The sequence below is a fragment of the Apodemus sylvaticus genome, chromosome X, assembly GCF_947179515.1.
Source record: "Apodemus sylvaticus chromosome X, mApoSyl1.1, whole genome shotgun sequence".
Taxonomy (NCBI): domain Eukaryota; kingdom Metazoa; phylum Chordata; class Mammalia; order Rodentia; family Muridae; genus Apodemus; species Apodemus sylvaticus.
This window is the reverse complement of record NC_067495.1, coordinates 61,918,167-61,938,040: the sequence shown is the minus strand read 5'-3', so window position 1 is coordinate 61,938,040 and position 19,874 is coordinate 61,918,167. Positions and strand designations below refer to the sequence as shown.

Below are 19,874 nucleotides of genomic sequence, written 5' to 3'. Positions count from 1 at the left end.
CCAGCCGGTCCAGCAATGTTCCTATCTCTGGCTTCATCAGACTTGGGAATAGAGGCACATGTATAATGCCTGGCTAGTTATATGGGTGCTGGGATCCAAAGTCGCGGCCTTAAGACTCTGAGGCAGGCACTCTTGCCAACTGACCCATGTCTCCAGCCTCTATTTGTTGTTTCTGTTTTTTGAGACAGGGTCTCATGTGACCCGTGCTGACTTCAAACTCCACTGTGAAGCCAAGGATGACTTTGAACTCCTGCTCCTGCTCCTGAGTGCTGGGGTCTATACCACCATCACCAGTAATCCGGTGCTGTGGATCAGATCCATGGCTTTCTTGCATGCTAGGCAAGCAATCTATTGATGGAACCACATCTGCAACCTAATAGCTAACTCTCTAATAGTTGTCTACTCTATTCTAGGTGAAGACACCAATTTAAAAATAAAATCATCAAGAGAAAGGATATTTACTGTAGCAATATTATCACTAGCAAAATTTGAAACAAATTATAAATAATGTGTTATTAATTTGGGCATATCTTCAGTGATGCAGGCTTAATCATATTCCTTAATTTATAACATTATTATTCACCTTCATTTTCCTGTGGCCACAAGCATATTCGCACATGTGTGCTTAAGGTACTCTGGGAGAATTGTCTTAGTATATAAGGGATATGTCTATGTATTTTAAACTTTAGTGAATATTAAATATTACCAGATGATTTTTCTAAAAGGTTACAGAAGCTCAGGTTTCTATCAGTAGTGTACAAAAGTGTCTATTTCCACGAATCTTCACTAGTATTATAATTTTCATTACTTTTGCGAGAAGTATCACATTAATGTTTTATTTGTATTTCCTCAGTAGAACAGAGTTTTGCATTTTTTGGCAACTTGACTTTCTTCTAAAAATTGCCTTGTTGGGAACTGAGTAATGAATGTATTGAATTCATGGTAAGGACTGTAAATGAAAATCAAGGGCTTCAGAAAAGAAGTTTGTGGGAGGATGGGCCAGGGAAATCCTGGCTGCTGAAGAGGTTAGGGCCATTAAAGGGGGAGGGGGCCACTTCACACTGTGACAATAGACAGAAGCCTCCAGGGTGGAAAGGCTTAACTCATTTGAAATACTGACTGCAGACATCCTGGCTCTTCTGGTCTGCTACTAATCAGGTCAGGCTGAACACTGACTGCATTAATGTCATGGATGTGTCCCCAGACCTAGGTGTGGTATTGTAAATTCTGGTGATAAATCAGGTCTGATTTATTATATGACCATCCTCTGTGATCATAGGATGGCTAACATTCTAAGTTACCATTGAGCAACCTCAGGAAATTGACAGTGTAGCTACTGCAACAATTTGCGTAGACTCAGTGCAAACCTGCTGTCTCCACTAAAGATTGCGGAGCCATTGAAGGGAAGTGGGAATGGCAGTTGCAGGTGAGGAAAACAACCTACAAGCATGCCAAAACAGATTGGTAAAAGGTAAATCATGCAGAAATGTTAATTTGTCTTTGCTAAAACTTCCTAGGGCTTGTTAATAAAGAAGGAAAGGAAAGAGAGGGCACGCTCTGGAGGGTACACTGTTTACAAAAACAAAACACAAACCAGGGCAGTGAGCTCTGTTACAGAGCCACTCCCCTAGGCCTGAGCTTCTTTTGATGATTAAGGACAATGTGCTGGTGGCTGGCTCCCCTCCTCCACAAGACATGGGAATTGAGGTCTGGGGGCACCAAAGTCTGGTCCTTGGCAAGAGCAGCCAGTGCTCTTAACTGCTGAGCCCATCTCTCCAGCCTAGCCTAGACATAATTTTTAAATTATTTTTTTTTAAATCAGAGACATGTCTGGGGGATTTATTGGGAAGAAGATTTCAGCGTGGGAGGGAGGAGGATGAGAATCATGAAGTTGAAAATGACATGTATGCAGTGACTCCCATTATGGACACACATGAAGCTGTCAACATGTGAAATAGATAACTATGGTGTGTTAGCTTTCGTGCTGTGTTTGGAACTAAAGATGGGAGACATTAGCAAATCGGCGCAGACTGATAGAGCAGATTCTGGTAGCTCTTCTAAACAGGGTATTGACTGCTCCCGCTAGTTCTCTGGGAAGGAAGCAAGGGGGTTAGGTCTGTCTAATAAGGGAGGGAGGAGTATGAGTGATGACATCACTTTAACGCTTCTCCAGTAACAAAGACTGTGTGTGGGCTCACAATACTTGGCACATAGTATAGGTGCTCAATAAATATCTGAATTTAAACTATTAAGTTACTCATTTAGTCTCTGCAACCACCATATGAGCTAAGTATTTTTACCCACATTCTACAGATTAGAATCCTGACACTTACATTATCTCCCTTCTGAGTTACAGGAATGTGCATACATAGCTTATCCTCATGGGCGGGGAGAGTCTGGTCTTGCGGTGGGAGAGGAAGGAGAGGAAGCAGTGGGGAAGAAGGCAGTTCATTCTCCTCATTAATGTGCTTTAAAGTCATTTCTGGGACTTGGAAGTTGACATTTGCAAGTGGATAATTCTTTGTAGAGGAAGTTCTCTTGGGCTATGAGTGGAGTTGAAGAGCATCTCAGGATGTCTCTAAAATGCCCACACCATGTTTTAACAACCAAAATGTCTCCAAACATTGCCAAGGGTTAAAATCTCCCTTCATTGGAAACTACTGCCTTAGACACTGACAAGATAGGGACAGGATTGCCCTCTAAGGGAGTATTTCTTCTCCAATTTTTACCTATAGAAATAGTGTCCATCAGCCTGATGTGAGCACAAATTGACCTTGGCCGTATTCCTGTGTTATGTATATGAAGAAGCCATGTTTGTCTCACTCCATTAAAAAGTGTTTTTTTTTTTCCTAACAAGTATGTTGATGCACACTGTAATGCCAGCACTTGGGACATAGATATAGGAAGATTGAAATTTCAAGGTTAGCCTGGGCTACATAATGAGTTCGAAGTCAGTTTGGGTTACATATGGACCCTGTCTGAAACAAATGGATAAACAAACACACAAACATTTAAAAGATGCTTTGCCCTTTCTCAGGTGCTTCGCCCCCCAACCCCAGTGCCCACCCCAGCCTTTGTCCTAGTTCACCCACAGTTGTCTTGGTGTGAACACAGAGCAACAAGGGATCGGGAACTGAAGTCTCTTAGTACGCTGGAATTTTCTGGTAAAGTCTAGGCTCCTTCTGCTCCTAAACTTTACCTTAGGCCCTGAGGCTGACAGGCTCTGTCCCCACATCTCTGCTTCCTTGTCATGAGTCTTGTCTGTCTTACGGAGATGACAATCATTTTTGTGGAATTTAAAAAACAGTGCAGTCGTGTCAGTCAGAATGCAAGCCTCCTGCCTTACCTCTACCCTAGTCTTTCTCAAGCAAACAGGGAAGCTTCCAGACTGAGAAAAACAACCAACGCCCACCCACCCCACAAAAGCCAGAATGTTCTATTAAATTTCAATTTAAGTATGTCCCAGTTGCTACAAATACTTTTGGTAAAAATTCATACATCATTAATCTGAACTTCAGACTTAGCTGAGTGCTCTGTATTTTATCTGGCAACCCTGCTAGAGACCTTATCAGAAAACTGCTGCATCCTGCCCAGAGAGATTCCTACTTGGTAGGTCTGGATGGGGCCTAAAAGTTTGTTTATGGTGTTTGGGGACCACACTCTTGAGAGCCACTGGCACATAGGATAAACAGAAAGATAAGGGTGTTGCCTCCTTCAAAGCATCAAAGTTAAAGCAAAGAAAGTTGCTAAAACTTGAAGCAGTGGCTGGTTTTTTAAGTACTGACTTCCCCAGCAGACCCCATGAGGAGTTCATGCCTGAAGGCGTATGGATTTCCTTGCTTTTAGACTATATGTAGAGCCGAGTTTGAGGCCCCGGCCTTACACATGCTGAAGAACTGCCTTTCACAGAACAACAATCCCCAGCTCAGGCTGTAAATTTTACTGGGTAGCCATAGCGGGCTAGCTATTCCAAACTATGGATTTTAAACATAGATACAAACTACTCTGACAGTCACTTTAGGAAGTGCTTCTTATTATTTACCAAAGCCTAGTGATTAAGTCAGATGGATGCCTCAGTTTATAATCTGAAGAGCTATGAGATTTTCTTTTCCTCTTTCTATTTCCTCCCTCTCTCATTTCCTTCCATCTGTCTTTCCTTGAGCATTTTTGCTTATTACAAAAGTAAAATATGCCTATTAGATTTCAAACAAGCTTTATAGCAAGTTACACTTTGAAAGAGAACTCCTCTGTAATGGCAGCCCTGAGAATATCTCTGTGGACCGCTGCATATTTATATGAAGTCTCTTTACATAATCTCAGTACTTATACTTTTATTTATTTTATTAAATAACAATTTGAGCATACTGAACATACTGTTCTGTACAGAATTTGGACATCTTCCAATACCAGTGCATATGGATCCAATTTTTTAAAAGATTTGTTTTTTTAGTTTTTATGTGTATGTGTGAGTGCCTGAATGTATGAATCTGTACCATGTGTGTGTTTGGTGCTCACAGAGACTGGAGAGGGTATCAGAGCCCCTGGAACTGGAATTACATGCAACTGTAAACTTCTACATGGGGACTGGGAGCTAAACTCTGCTTCTCTGCAAGATCAGCCACTGCTCTGAAGTGCTGAGTCATGCCTCCAACCTAGACCTAATTTTTAAATTAAATTTTTTAAAAAATCAAGGGGCTGGAGAGAGAGAGTGCAGTGGTCAAGAACACTGGCTGTTCCAGAGGGGTTGAATTCTCAATACCCACATGGCATCTCACAGCTGTGTTAACTCCAGTTCCAGGGGAGTCAATATCCTCACCCAGACACAGATGCAGGCAAAACACCAATACACATAAAATAAAAATAAATAAACCATTAAAAATAAAACAAAACAGTACCCTCTACCCTAGCCTTCTGACCGCTCTTGCCTTTACATTTACCCAACTGGCAAATATATTTTCTTCTTTCTTCTCCTAACCCCCACTTCTATTTTTGAGACAGGATTTCTCTGTGTACCCTTTGCTATCCTAGAACTCATCGTGTAGACCAAGCTGGCCTGGAACTAACAAAAAACTAACCTGCCTCTGTTTCCCAAGTGCTGGGATCAAAAGTGAGCACCACCACTGCCTGGCCTTTCTTGTGTCCCCTGTATGCTAGGTAAGCTCTGTAGCACTGAGCCACACTCCCTACCCTTTTCTGGGTTTTTTCTCTTGCAGCTTGTTTACTGAAGAAACTGGGCAGCTTGGCCTGTACAGTCTCCAAGTCTGGATATTGTGGATTGGGTCTCTGTTATCTAGATTATCATATTCTCTGTACTGTGCTTTCCTTGACTATTTTTAAAAAATTATTATTGTGTGTATACATGATGAATATGTGTGAGCATCCATGCCATGCGGCAGTTGTGGAGGTCAGGGGACATCTTTGTGGACTTGGTTGTTTACATGGCTTCTGGGGATCAAGCTCAGGTCAGTACAGTTACATGGCAGGCGCTTTTGCCTGCTCAGCTGTTTTGCCAGTTTTTATCCTTCCTTGATGTCTCTAGTACATACATGTCTATAGTACATTGTATTTTTTTAATATTACTAGTTGATTTCATCATGTTCAGGTAAGAGGGTTTTTAATAAGACTAGCTCATAGATGATATTTGGATTCTCTTAGCAGAAGGCACATGATGTGCACTCTCTCGGTGGTACTAGTAGCCATTTGTTCCTTAAAGCCTAGATTCATTTATTCACTAAGGGCTGTAGAATGGTGACATTTGGATTCTATCATTCTTCATCTATTTTCTAGGATAAAGAAGAACATCTCCTCTCCTATTATTTGGTTGGTCAATGGTATAGTTTGTTAAGGGAAAGCAATGTAAATGTTTGCTTTTTCTCATTAATTTTTTTCAAGGAATTTTTGTTTTATTCCTATTCAATAAATGACAGCAACTCAAAAAAAAAAAAGTCTCCACGAACTCAGAAATTGAACCAAATTGATACTTCAGGCCCATAATATACATTTCCTGGCAAAGCCCTGAAATCACTTCTGTAAAAAGGCCTGCTTTCTTTTTTTGTACGAAATGGTATCTCAAGGCCACGAGGTCTGAATGCTAGCAGCAATACTCACAGGTACTGAGTTCATCAGCGTTTCAAACCTTTTAAGGAAAAACTGGACAGGAGATACTGATGTGTTGTTTTTTTCAAAGTCCAGTCTTCAGGGGTTTTCTCAGCTGTCTCACTTCTGAATCTCCTTTATTTTATCCTTGAGAACCCACAGTATGGGAGATAATAGGCTTAAATTATCATATTACTATGCACTAGCTTTATGTGCCGTGCCGTACACAACTGTCTCTGAGCAGAATATTAATGTTCCCACTACTAACAGGATGGCGAAAACAGAGAGCCTGTTAGCACCATCTCCGCTCCAGCACTCCATTGGCAGCTACTGTAAACTGCACTTTCATACTGACAGCCATCATTGGAGCGCATGTCTACACGGATCTATGTGCATTTATTTAGTTAGTTTATCTAATGGTCACAAACAGTCCTTTTGTGGATGTTTTCCCAACTGTTTTTTTTTTATTTTATTTTATTTTTCTAGAGTTTGTTCTGTAGCAGCTTGTTTAGGAAGGGGCCACAGGAACAGTATTTCCTGAGTGAGTATAGGTTGTCAACTTTGGAGACTCAGGATGTCATTAAAAACCCCCACCAGAGATGGGGTGCCATGAACAGCAGAGATGTGTTTCACAGTCCTGGAAGCTAGAGGCCCAAGGTCAGGTGTTGGCAGGTTTGATCTCTCTGAGGCATCTATCCTTACTTGTCAGAGGCTGCCTTGATCATTTGTGATACAGCCTTTCCTCTGCTATCTTTTGGCTATTTATTGTTAGAGACTGGACATTGTTGAGTAGCTCAGGCTAGCCTTGGAATTTCTTTGGTGTCTTTATGTGAACAAATCACCTCTTTTCAAAATTGTTTTGACAATCCTAAGCAAATGCCTGTCAAGGACTGCGCTTCGTCTGCTGCGTCCTCCTCTTAGGGCCTGCAGTCCTAGGGAATGGTCTTGCTTCAGATACTCACTCATTGTCAACTACCAGGGACTAGGTCTTCGACATGTGACCTTTTTTGTTTGGTGAGAGGATGCAATTCGCTCATAACACTTTGGCTACAAACAAAAATTGTTACATTTTTAAAAACTCCGTGTCAGCCATATTTTTTATTCTTTGATAATTTCAAGCATGTATGTAATGTATTGGGTCATTTGTATTCACCGCTACCCCTCTCACCCCCTTCTCACTGAGCCCTTTCTTTTAATCAGTAAGTTCCCCTCTACTTTCATGGCTTTTGTTTTGCTCCGTTTTATTTAGTGCTTGTGAGCCACTGAGGTTAATTGGGGTTGCTTGCGGTTCTTTACTGTGTTATTACATCACAGAAGCAACCATTAACTGCCAACAGATCCCGACAATCCAAGTCAGAAATTTGACTGCTTGGGTTATGTTGTTTCTCCTATATATCATGAAAACGTTGTTTTCTTGCCTTCCAGTATAAAATATAATTGTCAATACATCTGATAACTGGCTGTTTTTCTTTCATTTGTTCCCCTCGCCTAGTAGGAAATTTCCTACTAAAAATCTAATGCGGGCTGGAGAGATGGCTCAGTGGTTAAGAGCACTGACTGCTCTTCCAAAGGTCCTGAGTCAAATCCCAGCAACCACATGGTGGCTCACAACCATCTGTAATGAGATCTGACGCCCTCTACTGGTGTGTCTGAAGACAGCTAGTGTTCTTAGATAAAATAATAAATCTTTAAGCCAGAGCAAGCTGGGCAGGACAGGGGTGAACAGAGGTCCTGAATTCAAATTCCAAGCAACCACATGATGGCTCACAGCCATCAGTACAGCTACAGTGTACTCATATACATAAAATAAAGAAATAAATCTTTACAAAAAATAAAAATCTAATGCTTTAGGCAGAGGCAGGGGGATCTCTATGAGTTCTAGGCCAGCCTGAACTACAGACCATGTTCCAAGACAGCCAGGGCTACACAGGGCAGGGAGAAACCCTGTCTCAAAAAAAAAAAAAAACCAACAACAAACAAAACAAAACAAAACAAAACAAAAAAAATAGAATATTTTTGCTAGGATATATCTCAGTATTGGTCATTTCTCTACACTTGCTTTTAAAATATGTTGTTTTAAGTCTTTGTTCCAAGTTATTTCAGGAAAGCTTTCTTGTGGCCTTTTTAAACTTTTAATTTTATTTATTTGCATCATGATTTTTTATTGCTCAGGTTGTCTTGAAACTCACCATATAGTCCAGGCTGGCCTCAAACATGTGTTGAATCTCCTGCCTCAGCCTCCCAAGTGCTACAATTGCAAGCATGAGCTACCACCCCATCTCTGGTCTCACTTTTTTATTTTTTATTTTTGGTTTTTTGAGACAGTGTTTCTCTGTGTAGCCCTGGCTGTCCTGGAACTCACTCTGTAGACCAGGCTGGCCTCAAACTCAGAAATCCACCTGCCTCTGCCTCCCAGAGTGCTGGGATCACAGGTGTGCACCGCCACCACCCGGCTCTCACTTTTATGGGTGTTTTACCTGCTTTTGCTTCCTCCTGTTAGACTCCCCACTCTTTCCCCCTTTCCATTGATTTTCCCTGTTCTTCTAGTCTCCATCATGCTCTTGTGAAACTCATAGCAAGGACTACACACACACACACACACACACACACCACACAAATATGCATATGTATTCTCCATAAAGGGTTGTAGGATCCACAAACAAAACATGGTATTTGTCATTCTTTTTTAAAAGTTTTATTTATTTATTTATTCATTTATTTATTTATTCATTTATTCATTTGTTTATTATATGTAAGTACACTGTAGCTGTTTTCAGTCACACCAGAAGAGGTCGTCAGATCTCATTACAGATGGTTGTGAGCCACCATGTGGTTACTGGGATTTGAACTCAGGACCTCTGGAAGAACAATTGGTGATCTTAACCACTGAGCCATCCGTCCAGCCCAGTATTTGTTATTCTATACATGGCTTATTTTGTTTTATTTTCTTCTCTCTGAATTTTTCTTTTTTCTTTTTTGGGGGGTGGGTGGTGGGAAGTAGGATTTGAGACATGGTCTCAGTTTCTCAAGTGCTTGCTTTCCTTTTTGTCAATTCATCCTTCTCCTTTTGGTTCTATGCAGGTCCCTTTTCTTATCCTCTCTCTTATATCTTGAGTTGATTTGCTCTTTCTGCCTTAGAATTCATTTCGCGTCTCTCTCATTTCTGATTCTGTCCTGGACCCTATTACCCCTTGCTTAAGGTTTTCAAATCCTGACTTCTTCCGCAGCTTCCCTCCTTTTCTTTGTCTACTTTGGACTTGCTTTGAGATGGCAGGCTATAGTGTTCACGTCTCATAAGCATGTGCTTCCGCTTTGCTGTCAATTGTCAGCGCGACTCGTCCTCGCTAGCTTCTTCTGGTCAAAGCTATTGCTCATTTTCACGTGACTTTATAAATTCAGGCTTTATGTATTTGATCTTTTGAGACAGGATCTTCTTATGCAGACCAGGCTTGTCTCGGTCTGCTGAATGCCAGAATTAGAAGCTCCTGCCATTGCATCTAAAAAAAAAAAAAAAAAAAAAAAAACGGTTAGAAGGGTGGAGGCTAGAATCCCGATAGGTTTTCCATTTTCATAGCTTCTAGCGCCCTCTTCTGTTGCTTTTGTGTAGTTTCCCAAAATGTGACTTCCTTTCTCAGAGACCTGGATCTAGCTCTCCTGTCCCATGGTCCTTTTTGTTTCTTACTGTATTGCTGAATAGGGATTCTGTTTGTGGCAGTGTCTTCGGCTCCTGGCTGATTAGTGTGGAGAGCTTGTGGGGCCCACACTGCTGCAGACATGGAGTTTTGAGGAAACTCTTTAGGTCTCACCTGCTACTGAAATATGCAACATCCTCTCCATTTCAGGCTCTTTCCTTTGTCACGTGCTCATTCCTTCCTCGAGTTTGTTTCCTTTCACACAGAGCTAATATCACATCTGCTTTACAGCTGTTGGGTGTCTGTACCCTTCCACACATTTGGATTTAATGATCTTCTTACCTAGCTTTGTGACACTTACTGTCCATGAGTTTTGGGGTTTTCTATAGCAGATTTTCTGTTTCGGTTGTTCCATGTCTCAGACAGGGTCTCTTTATGGAACCCAGACTAACCTCAAATTCCTCATGGTTCTGTCTCTATCTCCAGAGTGCTGCGGTTACAGGTGTGCACCACTGTGCCTAGCTTGTTTTCTGTTTTTATTAAGCTATTCAGGAGTGAGAATATTTTAAAAATTATGCCACCTCCACAAACCTGCCAAGAACCTTCCTATCAATTAATTTTAATTGAAATATTATAAGTATACGTTTTACACATTTAAAAATAAACGTTTAAAGCCACGTGTAGTAGCTCATGTTTATAATGTTGTGAGGTAGGGGCAGCAGGATCCGAAGTTTGTTATCCTCAGTTACACAGTGAGTTTAAGGCTATCCTAGGTTACATGATACCCTATCTCAAAAAACCAAAAAACAAACAAACAAACAAACAAACAAAAAAAACCAAACCACTAAAAACAAAACTAACCCCTGCCCCAACCAAAAACTTGCACACTGTAGCACATAACTGTACTCTCAACAATTAGTAATTGGAAGTGGGAGGACCAGAAGTTAAAGGTTATCATCCTCAGCTACATACCAAGTTCTAGGCCATTCTGGGCTGCATAGCAAGAACCCATCTTAAAAAAAAAAAAGAAAGAAAGAAACTGTGGTGGCACACGTCTGTAATCCCAACACTTGGGAGATAGAGGCAGGAGGATTTCTGAGTTCGAGGCCAGCCTGGTCTGCAGAGTGAGTTCCAGGACAGCCAGGGCTATACAGAGAAATCCTGTCTCAAAAAAACCCAAATCCAAACAGCAACAACAACAACAACAACCCCCAAAAACAACCCAGTAGAACGGGATCTGGTGGGACTTTAACTCCAGTACTCAGGAGGCAGAGGCAGGTGAATCTTTGTGAGTTCAAAGCTATTCTTGTTTAGTAGCAAGTTCCAGCCTCCCGCACCCCGGAAGAAGAGTAGGAGCTGGAAAACCAGGCTCATTTCGGGAGAGATGGCTGTGTAACTCAGTTATAGGGAACCTGACGCCCTCTTCTGGTCATTGTGAGTACTGCAAGTACGTGGCACACCCTCAGTACATGCAGGCAAAATATCACTGAAAAAGAAGAATTTTTACTTCAAATTTTAGACATTTCTGTATAGTTTTTATTTTCGGATGTTTTAGGGATTATTCCTGCAGCCAATATTCCACTTGCTCTCACATTCATCTCATCTTCATTTTTGTATTTGAGAATTTCATACATGAAATTCTGGATCAAATCCACCCTCCAGTTCTAGCTCCTCTTTACCAGGTCCCGAGTCCATATATTGTTCATATAATCTGAGACCATATCCTTTTTTAAAAAGTTGATTCTTCCTACCCCAGCAGCCATCAACTGCCAATAGCTCCTCAGCTAGGGGTGGAGCCTTATAAATCCCTTCTCTATCCATGCTGGGATTTTGATTGGCTTGATCTTGTGCATGCTGTCATAGCCACTGTGAGTTCATTTATGCAAGCAGCCTATTTTGTCCAGAAAACACAATTTCATGGTAGTTCTCTAACTCTTACCGTCTTTCTGTCCTGGCTTCTGTTTTGTATGTTTGTTTGTTTGTTTTTCAAGACAAGGTTTCTTAAAACAGTACTGGTCGTCCCTCAACTGGCTCTGTAGACCAGGCTGGCCTTGAACTCACTGAGACCCACCTGCCCCAGCCTCCAGAGTGCTAGGAATGAAGGCATGCGCAGCCACCACCCTGCTCTGGCTTCTGCTTTGGTCCCTGAACTTTGGTGGTGGTGGTGTAGGTGTTGATGTCTGTGTCTCTCATTAGGACCTAGCACTTTGCAGCCTCTAGTTCTCTGCTGTGTGACCAGTTGTGGATCTCTGTATTAAGCACCATCTACTGCAAAAACTTATCTGGATCACAGGAAAGGGAGATTTTGGTTTGGGGGGGGGGGTTGTTTTGTTTGGTTTTTTGTTTGTTTGTTTAAGGCAGGGTTTCTCTGTGTAGCCCTGGCTGTCCTGGAACTCAGTCTGTAGACCAGGCTGGCCTTGAACTCTGAGATATCCACCTGTCTCTGCCTTTCAGATGCTAGGTCTAAAGGCTTCTTTCTGCTTGTTTGCGTCTTTGTAACCGAAACTTCGGATTGCCTTTTATACATGACTCATCAGTGTTTTATGGATGTATGTATATGTAGACGTAGATCTTCTTTGCAGCTCTAGTCACTCAGTCTTAGGCCTTGCACAAGCTTTCTAATTTTGTCCTCAGCATATCCATCGGTTGAAATGTATTTCATTCCTTTTTCTTCACCTATTTTTGAGAGGGTGTTTCACTGGATTGTGGGCTGGCCTGAAACACTCTATGTAGCTAAGGCAGTCCTTTTCCCTCAGCCTCCTGAGTGCTGTGCTTGTAAGCCTGAACCGTGCCATCCCTGACTCTAATGCATTTAATTCTTAGGCTGCATTCTTTCTGGTTGCTGTCCAAGCCCGCCTCACAGCTGTCACCATGAAATTTTGTTTTTCTCACTGGAAATATGAGTTAAGTCTGCATTTTTTAATTCCCTGGATATTTTTCTTTCTGGTATTTACCATGGTTTTGTAAGAGTACATCTTTAAGTTACATACTCAGAAAGAATAGATGTTCATTGTGTCTTTAAGTTTTAGAAAATAATCTTTCATACTCAACTTGATTTATACTTTGGTTGGATTTTGACCTCTAGGTTCAAGTTGTAGTGCTGTCACCAAGAAATTTGCAGTTCCCTTTTAAACCTAGTTTTTATTAATAACTTTCGTTCTTTGATAATTTCCCACTTGTATATAATGCATTCTGGTCACTCTTGCCTGTCTCACTCAAATCTTCTCATCCCTGCCATCTCTCCTTTCCTTACAAATCTTGTTCCCATATTACTAGTTGTTGTTTTAATTTGTGTTCCACAGAGTTTAACTGGGCCTCTTTATGTGACCCAGGCTTTGGAACTAACCATCAGAGTATGGTGGGCTTACCACTGTGTGTACAACTGGATTCTATGCCCCCTCCCACAAACTTGGTTGCTAGGAGATCTGCTGTAGGTGATAGGGACTTACAGGTCTCTTCCCCTTCCAAAGCTGGGTATTAGAAAGGCTCAACTTGTGTTAGCCTGGAGCCAGTAGCATGTATAGCTGCTGTGAATTTGTGATTTCCATTGCTGGGACAGGCATAGAAGATGACATTTCTTAACAGTTCGCCCTCTCTTCTGGGGTTTCTTTTGTATCATTATCATCATTATTTGTATGCTTGATGCATGTGATTGTCTACATGCCAAGTCACATACATGGAGGTGATGGAACAACGTTGTGGGGCTGGTTTTCTACTCTTACTTTTATATGAGATTTTTGGTTGGTTGGTTGGTTGGTTTTTTTTTTAATTTTTTTTTAAATTTTTTTATTTTTTATTTTTGGTTTTTCGAGACAGGGTTTCTCTGTGTAGCCCTGGCTGTCCTGGAACTCACTCTGTAGACCAGGCTGGCTTCGAACTCATAAATCTGCCTGCCCCTGCCTCCCAGGTGCTGGGATTACAGGCGTGTGCCCCACCACTGCCCAGTTATATGGGTTCTTTATATGAGTGGCAAGCTCCCTTTCCCAGTGAGCCATCATGCTGCTCCTGTGGTTTCTTTTTGTGGGTTTTTATTCTTGTTTAAATAATTTCAAATGGACCCAGAAGGAATCTCAAGGACCATTTTGCTAAAATTTGAAAGCAAAACAACAGATCAGGTAACCTATAAATCTTGGCAGCTTCCAGGTCAAGGGAGTTTCAAAAAGCTGAGCATTTTATCTTTTGAGTTCGGGTCCAGGAAATCCAGCATGTTAGAGCATTCTTAGGCTTTTGGCCAGTACCCAGAAGAGAGAGAAAGGATGAAAATGAAAAGTTGTGTTTCTTTTTAGTTAGAACTCAGCAAGGCAGTGTGGCTTAGCAATGCTGCTGGACAGAAGCTCGGTAAGCAGCTGCACCAAGGGCGAGGCTTCTGGGAGATAGCACTAAGGAGGTTAATTAACCCTCCCATTTCCCTAGCTTGTTTTCAGGTAAATGCGCTCTCCTGTGGGCCAGGTGATTGACAGAACTCTCAAGATTAACCTTTAAGGGAGGAGGCAATGGTATATTATGTTCTAATCTTTGGAGCAGACACAACTCAGAATACATTTTTCTTTAAAATAGGAGGAAGTAGCTTTTCCCTTAATGATCCTCAACAAAGCTCCAACACCATCTTTTTGTATAGTATTTTAAATCCTAAGAAGAGGGCTGGAGAGATGGTTTGGCAGTTAAAAAGCACTGATTGCTCTTTTGAAGGTCCTGAGTTCAAATCCCAGCAACCACATGGTGACTCACAACTGTCTGTAATGAGATTGGACGCCCTCTTCTGGTGTGTCTGAAGACAGCTACAGTGTACTTACATATAATAAATAAACAAATCTTTAAAAAAATCCTAAGAAGGGACAATTGTGAGTCTTCCTTTCTGTTATTACCAGGGAAATGGAAGGTGGCTTCTAAAGCATCATGAGAGAGTGGTCTATCTTCAATGGCTTCTCACTCTGCTAATCTGCTAATTCCTAAAATATTCTTCCCCACCAAAAATTGAGACCCTAAAATCACTTCAGAGATGAGCTGAAGTTGGGAGACAAAAGGGCTTAGGAGCCATGGTTCTCAACTTTTTCCAATGCTGCTAACCTTTAATGTTGTGGTGACCCTCCAATGTTAAAGTTATTTTTCTTGATACTTTATTACTGCAATTTTGCTAGTGTTATGAATCATAATATAAAAATCTGTGTTTTCTGGTGGTCTTAGGTGAACCCCGTGAAAGGGCGATATGAAAGAGTCCTACTCAAAGAGGTTGCCACCCCCAGGTTGAGAACCACTGGCTTAGGGCCTTCACTCTTGCTGACTTTTATGCATTAGAGGGTGACCAAGGAATTACATTGCAGCAGGACCATCAGAGTAAAAGAGATAAATTTAAGACAGCATTAATTGAGTACATAAGGTCCAAAGATTAATAGCATAACCACCCTGACAATATCTATCTATCTATCTATCTATCTATCTATCTATCTATCTATCTATATCTATCTATCTATCTATCTATACCCTTTCCACCATGAAAATCTAGAGATCCAATTCCAAAGTTTTTCAAGGGGATGAGTGTCTACACTGGAGGTTTTTGGTCACATTCACACAGCTTCTGGGCAGCTGTGTAAAAGAAAAATAACAAGAGGCTAGAGCACAAACTTGAGTCCCCAAACACTGTGGCCAGTAAAGAACCAAAGATATTCTTGGGTTCTGGCCAAGGACAAGAATGGTATTGCTTGTTTCTGAGATCCCTGGTGGAAAACCACCTGATTTCACAAGCACAGCTTTTTTTCCCCTCGGGCATAAAGAGGGACCATCATATCTCTAGCGTGAAGCAGAGATAACTTGGGACCCACAGTCATGGCAATAAAATAAACAGATCAAATACTGTAATTGCTGTGTCTGTAGTAAAGGTAATGGTACTATTAACACTTCCACCTTGCCTCCTAACTGCATGTGACCAGGAGGAGTGCTAGAGTACACAGGCAGAATATTAAAGGTGGCCCCCATTCCTGGAAGTTGGGAGAGTTGGCCCCAGGGTTATGAGAGTGGGTGAGCTGCCTCTCACTGGCTGCAGCTGGTGGAAAGTGGGTCCTGACCTCGATTAGGCAGCTCAGATCCAAGGCTTTGAGTTGACCCACCCCAACATCTACCCCATCTCTGAGCTGCTGCAGCACGTGAAGGGGCTGGTCCTATAGATCCAAAGCTGCAGGATCTCCACAACACAGGACAACCGGATATTCGAGAGGACTCCTGGTGAGGATCCTGTATTACTGGTTTAACAGAAGCCAGAGTCCTCAAACCAGACCAATGACTCATTGCAGTGATCTTTTGCAAGTGAAGATGAGTGGACAGAAGAGACTGTGGGACACACTGTGACACACTGCAGCTTCCACAAGGAGATGTTTTCTATGCTTTGATATTTTATGTTTTGTTTTGTTTTTGATTTTCTTTTGGGGGGGATTTTGTAAGGGCAGAAGGTGGATAGGAAGGTTAGGGAGATGAGTAGGATCAGGGTTCATGATATAAAACTCACAAAGAATCAATAAAAATTTAAAATAAGAATGTTAAAGGTAGAATACCATAATGTAGCTTTCTTGAGGTCATCACTCATGATGAGGTGAGACCTTTTAGTGATGTAGCTGTTTTGTTTTATTAAAGTATTTATTTCTTCACTTTACATCCGGGTCACAGCCCCCCTCCTTCCTCTCTTCCCAGTCCAACCCTCACAAGTTCCTCCCCTCATTACCCCCTTCCCCTCTCTGAGGAGAAAGGGAAGCTTCCCTTAGGTACCAACACTCCCTGGGATATAACTTGCAGTAGGACTAAGTACATTCTTCCCCCCCCCCCCCATTGAGGCCCAACCAGGCAGTCCAGCTAGGAGAAAGGGATCTAAAGGCAGGCAACAGAGTCAGAGACACCCCCTGCCCCAGTTGTTAGGGGACCCACATGAAGACCAAGCTGCACATCTGCTCCAAATGCATAGGGGGCCTGGGTCTAGATCTCTTTGGTTGGTGGTTCAGACTCTGAGTCCCCATGCGCCCAGATTAGTTGACTCTGTAGGTCTTCTTGTGGTGTTCTCACCCCTCTGGCTGGCTCAATCCTTTCCATACTCTTCTACAAGACTCCCAGATGTAGCTGTTTTTGAATCACCTCCACTCCTGTAAGTAACCCACCAGCCATTCTCTTTAAGTAAACCCAATAAAGTAACTAGTTCACCAAGTTCAGTGAGATTGTTACTCTTGCCTGTCCTTGGTTCCCTGTATGAGGTGACTAGACATTTGTTCATTTTTACCTAGGAAAAGTAATGCAACTGTTCAGAATATTTTTTCACAATTTGGAATGTTCTAACACATAGTTTTGCTAATGAGAATTCTGATTTTTATTTCTTTTGTTGTTGTTGTTGTTGTTGTTGTTATTGACCTGATGTTGAACTCAGGGCCTTGGGCACACACTAGGCAAGATTTCCACTACAGAGCCATATAACTAGCCCTTAATTTTTGTTTCTATAGGGGTGAATGACTTTTTTCTTTCTGACTGTAGTATAATATTATATAATATCTTCTTATGGGTTATTTCTCTACCCTTTGAGCTTAGTAGGCACTAATACTAGCCTCCTTTCTAAATTTTCCATTCCATCTGTAGTCAATTCTGCTTACTCTGTCCTTCTTTGTATGATGCTGTTTATTAGCATATATTTGGTGCTCTGTAATTGTCTCTTTATAACTAAAAATGAACGAATTGGGCATTGTGGTACAGGCTTGTGATCCCAGCAGTCAGAGTGCCGAGGAAGGAACACTGAGTTCAAAACCAGCCTGGATGACTGAGAAAGACCCTGACTAACTAACCAAACCAATAGATGATAGATAGATAGATAGATAGATAGATAGATAGATAGATAGATACGTACATACATACATACATAGATGGTAGATAGATGGTAGATAGATAGATGCTAGATAGATAGATGATTGATAGATAGATAGATAGATAGATAGATAGATAGATAGATAGATAGATGAAAGAAGACATTTGGGAAGCCAGCTAGCCAGTCAGCCAGCCATGGTGCTTTATACAATTTCATCTCCTTTATGTCTGGATAGCTGTTTGTTCACTTGGTCTCTCCTGAATAGGAAGTTTAATCAAGATGGTTGCATAGCAGATCAGAGGTTGTGCCAAGTAACTTTTCTTTTGAAGGGAAGCTGCCTTTGGGCAGGAGCTCCCCTGTTCTTAAATTTTCTTCCCTACCTCTCCTCCCAAAGTCCTAAGAACAGGCTGAGGTATGATTCCACCAAAATTTACTCTGGGAACCAGTGAGCATGTTGGGGTTTCTTCCACAGGTGAGAGATTACTTACAGGATTGGCCCAACAAGTTGCACTGGAAATTCCACCTAGCAGGGATGATTGCCTTCCCGTAGCCCCGTAGACTCCCCCTAGTTGTACTCCACCTACCTCCTCTAGCGCACCCCCAAGACCTAGAGACCATGTTCAATAAGGGCAGAACTGCATAGAGCTGGTTGGAAGGAGCGCTTGGACTGAGGTGAGGGTCCCATGACACATGCTGCCTAACCTATCTTTCCATAAGGGAAGTTAAACAGTCAACTAGAGCAGATGTGATGACCTTTTGAGAGCAGACCCAACAGAACTCCTGAAGTTTGGTGGTGGCAATTTGGGTAGTAACATACAATACCCCAAATGGCCCATTTTAAACAAACGCTTCATTAGCTGTGGGACATCAACATCTGCATTACCTTAGCTTTTCCCAGATATCTCCAGCTGCGTTTTACTTCTATTTTTTTAAACATGGTCTTGTTATATAGCCCAGGCAGGCCACAACTTGGGGACCTTAGCCTCCTGAGTATGTGCCACCATGTCCAGCTTGTTTTTTGCCTGTAACAAACCCTAGGAAGTAATAATTTGGTCCACTATGTGAAATATGTGGATAGTAGGTGGGAGGGGGCATAACAGAGAGTCAATAAGAACATTTGTTTCATGGGCAGGATTTCACTTCATTCCTGGTTTCCAGACTCCCTTTTGTCAACCTCCAGTACTTGCCAGCTCTGAAATGGCAGCCTCTCTGGGATTTTTCCAGACACTCTGTCCCATGCCATCTTGTTTCATCAGCAGATGTTATTTTTAATCTTCCAGAAGTTTGTTAAGCCAATCTTCTTCTTAAGGGCTTACTTATTCCTTTATTAACATTTTAATAAGATGTCTGAGGAGAGAGATAAGCACATTCCTTCAGTCCTGCATTTTTGTAAAAGTGTAATAATAGACTTTCGCATGGGTGTACTATAGTTTATCAAATGTCCAAGTGATGGATAGTTGGGTTATGTCCAGTTTTTCACTTTTTCAAGCAATACTGTAATGGACCTCTTTTGTATATAAAAAATCTTTGAGTACCTGAGCAAATATTTTTGTAGGATGGATTCATAGAAAGATGGGATCTTTACTATATTATTTTAGTCTTTAATGTAGTAACACACATTACAACGATATGAATTTAGCATGTACCATTTCCCAAATTAGTCTGATTAGTATCTAATACCTTCCATATAGTAAATGCTTAGCAAATACTTGTCGAATCACGTGTTAATAACAAATAAATTAGGATTTTTCATGGTATGGTACTATGATAGGTATGGTATAAGGTATAGTTTGGGGGCTGGAGAAATGCTCAGCAGTTGGGAGCACTAGTTGCTCTTTCAGAGGAATTGGGTTAGAATCTTAGCACTCCAAGATGACTTGCAATTGTGTGTAACTCCAAACCCAGGGGCTTCCAGTGCCTTCTTCTGGAGCCCTCTCTCAGGCACTGCCTGTTCATTGTGCATAGACAAACAGGCAGGCAAACCCTCCAACACGTAATTTCTTAACAAGGAAAAATGTGGTATTTTATGGTATTTCATCCTATTTGAAGCAATAACTAGAAAGTACATCCACATGTATGTACTATTACAAAAGAACCAGCTACTGTTAATTAAATGATCACACTAGACAATTTTACCATTTAGAATTTATACTTTATAAGTGTTGAAGGTTTTCTTTCTTTCTTTCTTTCTTTCTTTCTTTCTTTCTTTCTTTCTTTCTTTCTTTCTTTCTTTCTTTTTTTTTTTTTTTTTTTTGATTTGGTTTTTTCGAGACAGGGTTTCTCTCTATAGTCCTGGCTGTCCTGGAACTCACTCT

The 19,874-nt window shown here is 41.4% G+C and overlaps 1 protein-coding gene and 1 non-coding gene across 2 annotated transcripts in view; both read left to right on the top strand.

The window, feature by feature from the left end:
* Snx12 (sorting nexin 12) overlaps window positions 1-19,874 on the top strand; it is a 109,635-nt gene that overhangs the window by 72,909 nt on the left and 16,852 nt on the right. The window lies entirely within an intron of this gene.
* LOC127675884 (small nucleolar RNA SNORA72) lies at window positions 1,120-1,239 on the top strand. Its single transcript, XR_007975567.1, has one exon. It is a non-coding gene; the product is annotated as a small nucleolar RNA SNORA72 (small nucleolar RNA).